At 36.0% G+C, this 12,674-nt stretch overlaps 1 pseudogene; it reads left to right on the top strand.

Moving 5' to 3' along the window:
• The first annotated feature begins 3,790 nt into the window (after window positions 1-3,790).
• On the top strand, window positions 3,791-5,750 carry LOC118931707 (nicotinamide phosphoribosyltransferase-like; annotated as a pseudogene).
• The last annotated feature ends 6,924 nt before the right edge of the window (window positions 5,751-12,674 follow it).

Raw genomic sequence — 12,674 nt, 5'->3', positions numbered from 1 at the left:
GTATGTAAATGCACTAAGGCCAGGCAAGAAATTCTGGAAATTCTGCGTGAAAACTTCCATTTACCCCACAGACCTAAACTTCCAGTTATCAGAAGTTTTGAGGATGTAATGCACAGTCATGATGAGTATAATAAGTGAATGAATAAATAAAAAAGCAAAAGTCTAATCAATTACATTTGCGAGGAGGTTTGCTTGCTTAGAGCTTGGGTATAACATCTGATTTATGATAATACAAGCCTGTATTCTAAACACTTTACAGATAAAGTGTGATTATCTTTTTTGGGTTATGAGTTACTGATGTACCTGGAGGTAAAAACTGGAACACAAATCTTTTTCAAGACTCTTTTTGTCCCATAAATAGCTATAATATTTTTTCTTGATCTCTTTCATGGCTCTTACTTTCTGATGTAAACATGATTTTTTGCTTTTGATGATCAGTAAATACAAATGGAATTAAAGTGTGCTTTTGATAGTCTCACAGTAACTTGGAAATATAACAATAAATTTTCTTTGCTCATTATAGGAATTTTAATATCATATGTACTATTCTGTATGGAACAATCTAGAAAGCACAGAACTTGTATAAATCTGAGCATGTTTGTGGTTATTCTCTCTACCAGCAAAAACAATGAGAAAATATGAAGGAAGCTATTTCTTTGCTCCTTCAGAAAGTAATTGCATGCCCTGGGGAAAGAAAATTAATGTTCTATTTAGAGTTCTATTTAAAGTTCAACTATAAAAGTTATTGTTCGATTCTCTTCATTCAAATCATTAATTAAAACTTTTCTATCAAAATTTTTCCTGCCATATTTAATAAATTTGGGAAAGATCCAAATAGTATCTGGAAACATAAGTCCTTTTATTTTTCTAATTTCTTGATTTCATATTAGCTGGATAATTGTGACAAATCATGGTGATATTTAAAAATGAAACATTTAAAAGTTTAAAAAGATGTTTTATATATTGTAAAATACATTCACCAAAGAAACAACATAAAGTATAAACAAATTTGCTCATACATGATGTCATTTTATGCTTTCTTTGTAATACCAATATTGTATGTTCAATACCAACTCTTAATGAAGAATGTTTCCAGATATTTACTATTATATTTCATAAACACGATGCTAAAAACCTTACACAGGTTACTAGTAAATTCTCAGCAATCCTGTGGTAATCTTTCATGCTGCTGGATCTTTGAATTTCTAGATTTTTGCTTTTTGGTTGAACGGTTGGAGAGCTATTTTAGACTCCACCATGAGTAGGTCAGACTATATAATGAGTTCTAGTCAATACATTGTTGAGTGAAGGTGACATGTGTCACTTCTGTATGGAACTATTTATTGGTGGGAGCTCTTTCCCTCTACTTCAACTAACAACATATGAGGCAGTGGTTTTTGTATTGGGCTGTGTCACAGAGTGAGCAGGTGTAATGGAGAGCACACAAACAGTCTGTTAATGCATGAGTAAGAAAAAAACTTTCTTTTTATATGCCACTCAGTTTTTATAAGAGGTTGTTTGTTACTGCAGCCTTATCTAGACTAGTATTGACTATCTTATTTTACACATTAAAGTGAGCTACACAGCTAGTAAGGAGAATTAAAACACAAATCCAGGTCTGTTTCCATAATGCATGCTTTTCCGTATAACCTGCAGTGTCATTGACATCCCATATCCCTTTGCAGCAACTTTTAGACCTTCAATCACTCAGTTTTAGAGCTCTTAAGAATAACTCAGGTATTCTGGCATGGTTATAGAACCCTTAGGATGCATTAAAATGTATTATTCATCCAAGGCTTAAATTCATAACTCTGCTACTGCTATGCTGTTCTGCATAAGGAGGACATTGGGAATTATGTAGGACAATATGTCATGAACTTGATGTTGCATAACTCCCAGCTGCTCACCATATGAAGGAGCCACATAAACAACTATAAACACACAATAGCTGGTTTTACTAAAAATATGTGAGCCCTGATATCGACCTACCTGGTGCAAATTCTTAAACTTTTTTGTTTCCTTTGGAGTGTATAATAAAGTTTGGCATGAAGAACATAGTTATAATGTATAACTCATTTATTTTTACTTAAAATAACATTTACATTAATAGAAAAATATTTCACTGCTTTTTTCATCTATTTTCTATTAAAGTTCAGAAGTTTGGGGTAAAAGTAGACATTTCTGGTTGTACATCAGTCAACTCAGTTTATACACAATCTCTATTCATTTTGCACTGGAATACTACACTAAATAATGGATTATTGGATGTTACTTGGAATGAATAATGATCCAATTTTCATGGTAAATACAATATTTTTAATTATAATTGGCTTTTGTTTCTATAGCTCTGATACAAATCAAGTGACCATTAAATTTATGTGCTTTTATAGTTTTGTGTTATACATGTAACTACAGATTTCACTAATCTGTTATGTGTTTTGGTTACAAACAAATTAGCGATTTTACTTGCTCAGGTGCAAACAGGAAATAACTAAGGGGACCTGAATCCAAAATCAAGAGACTCAATTAATCTGTCAAATATTCCAAAGGGTAAAAAAAATACCAGTTGGATACTTTCAAACAGGAAAAAGTATGTATTCTAAAGGGAAGTGTTCTAAAAATGATGTGTTTTAAAGCATAACAAAAAGCATGGCCTAGAACATATAGGATTTCAAAAACATTCTGTCTTAATTTGGAATGATCTTTTACCTCTAAGCAGATTTTTTCTTCCTTAACAATGTCATAAAATGTCATCATCATCCTTTAAGTATTATTTTCAGTATCTAATGTAAATATCATTGGGGAACTGAAAAGGAGTATAATTACTCATGCTACATTTTTTATAAGTTTTAAGACATTACCTAAGAGAAGTCTACTATGAACTAGATGTGAAGAATGGATTAATATTCAGACCGTATAAATGATACCTAAAAGTCAAGATGGTAAAATGCATGCCACTCCTGAAAATGAGAAAATATGAACAGTAGTTACATAGGAGTAAGAACGTGTCTAAAAATATAAACATGGAATTTGAAATTAATCATAATTGCCCTAATTTTGTACTTACTAGAATTATTTAAAAAATGGAAAATGGAAAGATTAGTTAATAACTTGTATTATAAGAATATAAATAACAAGAATTCAAATTTACCACTGGTGGAATGTAACCAGCACCCCCACCGTGATAAACAATTTGGCTTAATTTTATAAAGTTAAACATGTACACATTTTATGCTCAATTTTACTTCAAACATATACCATGAAATTCTTCAGCATTATGTTCCAGGAGACATGTATAAGAGTATTTATAGAATTCTTTATAGTACCAAAACATTGGAAACAACTCAAAATATCTGTCAACAGGAGAATGGATAAATACAATGTGGTGTACTTACACATTTATGATACAAGTCAGCAGGTGAAAATAAATGAGCCCCATCCTACATATATCAAAAGAGTTGTAATTTATAAACATAAAATGTAGTATAAGAAGAAAGTGTCAGTAGAATCTATTCTTTTCGATATTTAAATAAAGTTAGGCGTCCCCGCCGGAATGAGGAGGCCGCGGGAGTCCCCAGTCTGCGAGCACACGAGCCACCGCCGCCCCCCATCGCGTCACGGCTGCGGGCGCGCCCTCCTCAGGCACCTCCTTGTGCCCCGTTTCTCCCTCCTCTCCCCTCCCACCCCGACCGAGCGGTGACTTATGCATCGGAGCGCGGAGAAGCTCATTTTTCTCCCTTGCAGCGCGCCGGGCAGCCCGCCACTCGCGGCCCCCTCTCTCCTGTCCGAGATGAATGCTGCGGTACAGGCCGAGCTCAACGTCCTCCTGGCCACCGACCCCTACAAGGTTGCCCACTATGAACATACCCACCCAACACAAGCAAAGTCTATTCCTACTTTGAATGCTGTGTAAAGAAGACAGAAGACTCCAAAATAAGGAAGGGGAAATTCGATGAAACAGTATTTTATTGGTTGAGTACATTCTTAATAAGTACTTAAAAGGTAAAGTAGTAACCAAAGAGAAAATCCAGGAAGCCAAAGAGATCTACAGAGAGCATTTCCAAGATCATGTCTTTAATGAAAAGGAATGGAACTACATTCTTGAGAAATACGATGGGCATCTTCCAATAGAAATAAAAGCTGTTCCCGAAGGCTCTGTCATTCCCCGAGGAAATGTTCTCTTCACAGTGGAAAACACAGATCCGAGTGCTACTGGCTTACAAATTGGATTGAGACTATTCTTGTTCAGTCCTGGAGTCCAATCACGGAGGCCACAAATTCTAGACAGCAGAAGAAAATATTGGCCAAATATTTGTTAGAAACCTCTGGTAACTTAGATGGTCTGGAATCCAAGTTACATGGCTTTTGGCTACAGAGGACTCTCTTCTGAAGAGACTGCTGGCATCGGAGGGTCTGCTCACTTGGTTAACTTCAAAGGCACAGACACAGTAGCAGGAATTGCTTTAATTAAAAAACACTATGAAACAAAAGATCCTATTGCAGGTTATTCTGTTGCAGTGGCAGAGCACAGTACCATAGCAACTTGGGAGAAAGACGGTGGAAAAGATGCTTTTGGACATGTAGTATCACAGCTTTCATCAGTGCCCGCATCTGTGGTCAGCAATAGATATGACATTTTTAATGCCTGTGAGAAAATATGGGGTGAAGATCTAAGACATTTAATACTATCAAGAAGTACAGAGGCACCACTAATAATCAGACCTGATTCTGGAAATCCTCTTGACACTGTACTAAAGGTTTTGGATATTTTAGGTAAGAAGTTTCCTGTTACTGAGAACTCAAAGGGCTACAAGTTGCTGCCTCCTTATCTTAGAATTATTCAAGGAGATGGAGCAGATATTAATACCTTACAAGAGATTGTAGAAGGCATGAAGCAAAACAAATGAAGTCTTGAAAATATTGCTTCGGTTCTGGTGGTGGTTTGCTACAGAAGTTCACAAGAGATCTCTTGAATTGTTCCTTCAAGTGCAATTATGTTGTAACCAATGGCCTTGGGGTTAATGTCCTTAAGGACCCAGTTGCTGATCCCAAGAAAAGGTCCAAAAAAGGCCTATTATCTTTACATAAGACACCAGCAGGGAATTTTGTTACACTTGAAGAAGGAAAAGGAGACCTAGAGGAGTATGGTCCAGATCTTCTCCACACTGTCTTCAAGAATGGGAAGGTGACAAAAAATTATTCATTTAATGAAGTAAGAAAAAATGCAAAGCTGAGTATCGAACTGGAAGTAGCCCGTCGTTAGGCTTTGTTTTATGACTGGCTGTGGGTATGTGCTTGTGTATGCGTTCACATGCATGCACACATGTACACCCATGTGTGTATGTAATGCATAATGTTTATTGTACGGGTGTGTGTGGGTTGTGTTTTATGATACATGACAGCCAAATTATTTGTTGGTTTATGGACATACTGCCCTTTCGTTTCTTTCTTTTTTTCCAGTGTTTAGGTGATCTCAAAATAGGAAATGCACTTAACCATGTAAAAGATTAATGGTAAAGTAAGCTTTTTAGGGCTTTCTGCCAATAGGTAGTAATTCAATCTGGTATTGATATTTTCACAAATAACCAAACCAAGAAACTTTTATATATAACTGAAGATCACATAAAACATATTTGCATAAAATTATCATTAATTTAGGTTTATATTTAATTTGCATTTTTGTACAAACAAGATTGTGTAAGATACAAAGTTTCAGTGATTTAACAGTCTTTCTTTCCAACTTTTCCTGATTTTTATGAGCACAGACTTTCAAAAAAACATTTGAAAATAAATTATATTGTGTTGTGTCCATTAATTAGCAAATAATACATGGCCTTTAAAAAAATAAAATAGAAAGAAAGGAAGAGAGAGAGAAGAAAGAAAGAAAGAAAGAAAGAAAGAAAGAAAGAAAGAAAGAAAGAAAGAAAGAAAGAAAGAAAGAAAGAAAGAAAGAAAGAAAGAAAGAAAGAAAGAAAGAAGAAAGAAAAAGAAAGAAAGGAAGAAAGAAGAAAGAAAAAGAAAGGAAGAAAGGAAGGAAGGAAGGAAGGAAGGAAGGAAGGAAGGAAGGAAGGAAGGAAGGAAGATGGGCAGAGTAGAGTGAGCCTGAATCCACTTTTTCACACCTACACAACAAATCTATACCTACTCACAGAGCATTTCACTCTGAAGAAGAATGGAGACCGAAGTGAATATGTTTATATAACCAGGGACAATGATCACATAAAAAAAAGCAGAAGAGACAGAGAGACAGGGTAACCATGGTAACCCCAACCCCAGCAGAGCCGAGGGAGAGGGATATTTTTGAGAGAGCCAGGCATGGACTCTCTGCCCTGAGGTACAGAAAAAAAAACAAACATAACGTTTGTCAGTTTAAAGTCTGACTAGACCGTAAGTGAGAGAACCTAAGTTTCAGAACAAAATATCCACCACTTAGTGAGGAAAACACTGGAGGCAATTTGGGATTGGGGGAGCCAGCCAGCATCATTGTTTGTGCTCCTTCTACACATCTTAGTGCAGCCAAGAGCATAATCTGGGCACACACACCAATCTCAGACCTGGTCTAGGCAGCTCCCCAACCTCTACCCATACCCAGGTAGGCAGGAGATCCAGGAGTCCCATCTTGCTGACTGTTGTTATCTATTGGCCCAGACCTCATTAGCAGAACCAGAAAGTTCCCTGGCTCACAGGAGTGTGCACAAATCTGCAGGCTGGTGCTGCAGAGGCAACTCCCCAGAACACCACTGGGGAATGTGAGTGCAGGGTATGACCTCTGACCACCAGCAGAACACAGTAGGAGCTGAGGTGGGAACTCTTCAGAGCAGCCCAGAGCACATGGGGGCCATGGAGGAATATGTGCACATGGTACCAAATTCCAGGAACCAGCAGGCTCCAGTGGGTGCCAATGCAGGAATTTCCTAGAGCAGCCCAGAGCACTGAGGCCCAGGGAGAAAGCACAAACACAGCCCCAGCAGGATTGGCAGGTGCTGATGCAGGAATTCCTAGGAGTAGCCCAAGCATGCAGGGGCTGAGGGGGAAAGTGCATGGAGCTTAACTCCATGCTACCAGCAAGACCATGCAGCAATTCTTCAGAGGGGTCCCCAGAAGCCCAGAGCACACACAGACCTGCAGATGAGGAGGAAGAGAGGACATAGCTGGCACCAATCTGGGAGTTCCCTGAAGTGCACCCCCCAGCACTCCCCCCACCAGTGCAGAACCCGTACGTACCCACCCAAGGGCCCCTCCAACTGGTCCCCAAGGCCTTATCTCTGGGATCATCTCCGAGAGCCTTAGCATCAAGAAAAGCCCCTCTTACACTTTCTTGGCCTCTAGCATGCCAAAATCATGATGTACATTCAGGCTACACAGGGTACTCTCCTACACAAGGCTAATCCTGCAAGACTGGAAGAGCAAGCCCTTTCAACTAATTTATAGAATGAAGCACAGAAAGTCACACAAAATGCGAAGACAGATGAAATATGCTCCAAACAACATAACAGCAACAACACACAAACACAAAAACAGAAGAAAACCCTAGATGACATAGAGTTAACCAATGTACCTGATGAAGAAGTTAAAGCAATGGTTATAAAGAGACTCACTGAGATTGAGAAAATAATAGTGAAACTGAAGGAAGACCTCAACAAAATTAAAAAGTCTAAAAAGGGACCAATCAGAAATGAAAAATTCAATAGATGAAATAAAAAATACACAGAAGGGAAGGTACAACCGACTAGAGGAGGCAGAAGAATGGATCTGTGACTTGGAAGATAGAGAAATGGAAAGTACTCAAATTGAATAGTAGAAGGAAGAAAGAATTTTAAAAAATGAGGATAGTATAAAAGAGCTCTGGGACAACATCAAATGTCTTAACATCCACATTATAGGAGTCTTAGAAGGAGAAAAGAGAAAGAAACAAGGAGAAAATTTATTTAAAGGGTTAAAAGATGAAAATGTCCCTACCCTGGGAAAAGAAACAGTCTACCAGGTTCAGGAAACAGAGAGCTCCAAACAAGATGAACCCAAGGAAGTCCACACCAAGTTACATTATAATCAAAATGTCAAAGATCAAAGACAAAGAGAGAATCTTAAAAGCAGCAAGAGAAAAACAACAAATTACATATAAGGGAAACTCCATAAGATTACCAGCTGATTTTTCTGCAGAAATTCTACAGGCTAGGAGAGAATGGCATGATAGTTTCAAAGTGTTGAATGGAAAAATCCTTCAACCAAGAATACTATACCAAGCAAGATTATCATTCAGAATGAAGGAGAGGTAAAGATCTTAATGGATAAACATAAGTTAAAAGAGTTCATCACTACCAAACCAGTCTTACAAGAGATGTTAAAGGGACTTCGTTAGGAGGAAAATGTAAGACCCTATAGAAGCAAGTAACTTAAGGAAAAATTTCCACTGGTAAAGCAAATATAGCAGAGATAGTAGATCAATTACTTAAAAGCTATTGTGAAGATCAAAAAGACAAAAGTAGTAAAAGCAATTACACCTAAAAACTAGTTAAGGGAATCACTTAATTAAAAGGTATAAAAGAAGATATTATATACACAAAATGTGGGGGAGAGGAGTAAGAAATGCAGTGGTATGACAATGCATTCAAATTTAAGTGACCATCAATTTAGGATTGTTATATTCATAAGAGGTCATATAAGAACCCTCTGGTAATGGCAAACCAAAAATTTGTAATAGATATACAAAAAAGAGAAGGGAACACAACCATAACACTAAAGAAAGTCATAAAACACAAGAAAGAGAGCAAGAGAGGAAGAAATCTTCAGAGAAGAACAACAAAAACAGCCAGGAAACACAAAATGGCAATAAGTACATACATATCGGTAATTACTTTAGATGTAAAGGGCCTAAATGTTCCAATCAAAAGACATGGGGTGGCTAAATGCACAAAAAACAAGACCTATCTATTTGCTGCCTATGATAGACACTTCAGACCTAAAGAGACACACAGACTGAAACTGAAGGGATGAAAAATAGATGTACCATGCAAATAGGAACAAAGAAAAGCTGGAATTGCAATACTTGTATCAGACAAAATGGACTTCAAAGCAAATAAAGTTAAAGAGACAAAGAAGGACATTATATATAATGATAAAAGGATCACTCCAACAAGAGGATATAGAAATAGACATCTATGCACTCAACACAGGAGTACCTAAAAATATAAACCAAATACTAACAGACCTAAAGGGAGAATTTGACCAGAGCATAAAAATAGCAGGGGACCTTAACATCCCACTTACACCAATGGATAGATCATTCAGACAGAAAATAATAAAGGAAACAGAGGCTTTGAATGGTATAACACTCTACCCAAAAGCAATAGAATACACATTTTTTCTCAAGAGAACATTCCATGTTCTCTAAAATAGATCATATATTAGGGCACAAAGGAAGTCTCAACAAATTTAAGACTGAAATTGTATTAAGTACTTTCTCAGGCCACAATGTATGAAAGTACTAATCAATTACAGGAAAACTGGAAAAGACACAAACACATGTCAGCTAAATAACGTAATTCTAAATAATCAATGTATCAAGGGACAGATTAAAGAGAAAATCAACCAATATATAGAGACAAATGAAAACAAACACAATAGTTCAAAATATGTGGGATGCAGCAAAAACAATTCTAAGAGGGAATTTATAGCAATACAGACCTACCTCGATAAACAAAAACAATCTCAAATGAACAATCTAACTCTACAACTAAAGGAACTAGAAGAAAAGACTAAGCCCAAAATTAGGAGGGACATAATAAAGATCAGAGCAGAAATAAATGAAATAGACTAAGAAAACAATAGAAAAAAAATCAATGAATCCAAGAGATGGGTCTGCAAGAAGATAAATAAAATAGACATACCCTCAAGAAAATAAGGAGAGGACATAAATAAGCAAAATTAGAAATGAAAAAGGAGAAGGTATGACTGACCACAGAAATCAAAGAATCATTCTATGAAAAATTATATGGCAATAAATTGGACAACCTAGAAGAAATGATAAATTCCTAAAAACATACAATCTTCCAAGACTGATCCAGGAGGAAACAGATGATCTGAACGGACCAATTACTAGTAACAAAATTGAACCGGTAATCAGAAAACTACTAACAAATAAATATCCAGGACCAGATGGCTTCACAGCTGAATTCTACCAAAAATTTAAAGAGCTAATACCTATATTTCTTAAAATATTCTAAAAAAATAGAAAAGGAGGGAATACTTCCAACCTCATTCTATGAGGCTAGTATTACTCTAATACCAAAACCAAAGACACCACCAAAAAGAAAACTATAGACCAATATCCCTGATGAACATAGATGCAAAATCCTCAACAAAATATTTGCAAACCAAATTCAAAAATACATCATAAGGATCATCCATCATGACCAAGCAGAATTTATTCCATGGATGCAAGGATGGTACAATATTCATAAATCAGTCAGTGTGATAAACCACATTAACAAAAGGAAGGATAAAAACTATATGATCATCTCAATAGATGCTGAAAATACATTTGACAAAATTCAACATCCCTTCACAATAAAAACTCTCAACAGAGTGGCTATAGAGGGAACATACCTCAACATAATAAAGGCCAAACTGCCATATACCACAAACCAACATCTAATATAATACTCAAAGAAAAAAAGCTGAAAGCTTTTCCTCTAAGATCAGGGACAAGACATAGATGCCCACTCTCACCAGTTTTATTCCACAAAGTACTGGAAGTCCTAGCCATGGTAATCATTCAAGATAGTGATATAAAAGGCCTTCAAATTGGTAAGGAAGAAGTAAAACAATCACTATTTGCAGATGCCATGATACTATATATAGAAAATAAATCCTAAAAATTCTATCAAATAACTATTAGGATTTATAATTGTATTCAGCAAAGTTACAGGATAAAAAATCAGTACATAGAAATGTGCTTCATTCCCATATACTAACAACAAACTAGCAGTAAGAGAAATCAAGAAAACAATTCCATTTATGATTACATCAAAAAGAATAAAATACTGAGGAATAAACCTAACCAAGGAGGTAAAAGACCTGTACTCTGAAAATTATAAGACACATGAAAGAAAATGAAGAATATACAAATAAATGGAAATCTATCCCATGCTCATGGATAGGAAGAATTATTGTTGTCAAAATGGCCATTCTGCCCAAAGCAATTCATAAATTCAATGCCTTCCCTATAAAAATAGCAGTGACATTCTTCAATGAACAAGAGCAGATAATCCTAAATTTATATGGAACCACAAAATATTCTGAATAACTAAAGCAATCTTGAGAAAGAAGAGCAAACCTGGAGGTATCATGTTCCCTGATTTCAAGCTATGCTATAAAGCTACAGTGATTGAAACAGTATGGTACTGGCACAAGAACAGATTCATAGAGCAATGGAACAGAATAGAGAGCCCAGAAATAAACCCACACATATACGGTCAATTAATATATGATAAAGGATCAATGAATATAAAATGGGAAAAAGACAGTCTCTTTAATAAACAGTTTTAGGAAAACTGAACAGCTGCATGTAAGAGAATGAAGCTGGATTACTTCCTAAAACCATACACAAAAGTAAACTCAAAATGATTAAAGACTTAAATATAAGGCATGAAAGCATAAAACTCTTAAAAGAAAACACAGGTAAGAATCTCATGAAAATCAGCATGAAGAATTTCTTTCTAGATACATCTTCATGGGCAAGGGAAACCAAAGCAAAAATAAACAATTGAGACTTAATCCTACTGCACAGCAAAGGAAACCCTCAACAAAACAAAAAGGCAACCTACTCTATAGAAGAATATATTTTCAAATGATATATCTGATAAGGGATTATTCAAAATATATAAAGAACTCATGTACCTTAAAAACAAAAAAAAATTAAAAATGGTCAGAGGAGCTGAATAGACATTTTTCCAAAGCAGATATACACATATGGACAACAAGCACATGAAAAGATGTTCCACATCACTAATCATTAGGGAAATGCAAATCAAAACCACAGTGAAGTATCATATTACAGCAGTCAGAATGGCTATTATCCAAAAGACAAGAAATAACAAGTGCTGGTGAGGATGTGGAGAAAAGTGAGCTCTCCTACACTGTTAGTGGGAATGTAAATTGGAGCAGCCACTGTGGAAAACAATATGGAGGTTCCTCAAAAAACTAAAAATAGAAATGCCATACAACCCAGCGATTCCACTTCTGGGAATTTTCCAGAAGAAAACAAAATCACTAATTCAAAAATATATATTCACACCTATGTTAATTTCAGCATTGTTTACAATAGCAAAGTTATGGTAGCAACCCAAGTACCCGTCGATAGATGAATGGATAAAGAAGTAGTACATGTACACAATGGAATATTACTTAGCCATAAAAAAGATGGACCTCTTGCTATTTGTGACAGCATGGATAAATCTAGAGGGTATCATGCTAAGTGAAGTAAACCAGGCAGAGGAAAACAAATGCCACATGATTTCACTTCTATGTGGAATCTGAAGAAACAAAACCAAAAACTAAAAAAGAAATAGACCCATAAATATTGATGACAGACTGTTGGTTATCTTAGGGAGAGGGCTGGGGGATGACTGAAATAGGTGAAGGGGAAAAAAGGTTAAAACTGCCAATTGTAAAAT

Source organism: Manis pentadactyla, chromosome 4 (assembly GCF_030020395.1).
Source record: "Manis pentadactyla isolate mManPen7 chromosome 4, mManPen7.hap1, whole genome shotgun sequence".
In the NCBI taxonomy this organism is placed as follows: domain Eukaryota; kingdom Metazoa; phylum Chordata; class Mammalia; order Pholidota; family Manidae; genus Manis; species Manis pentadactyla.
The sequence above is the reverse complement of the archived record's forward strand: the minus strand, read 5'-3'. Positions and strand labels throughout refer to the sequence as shown.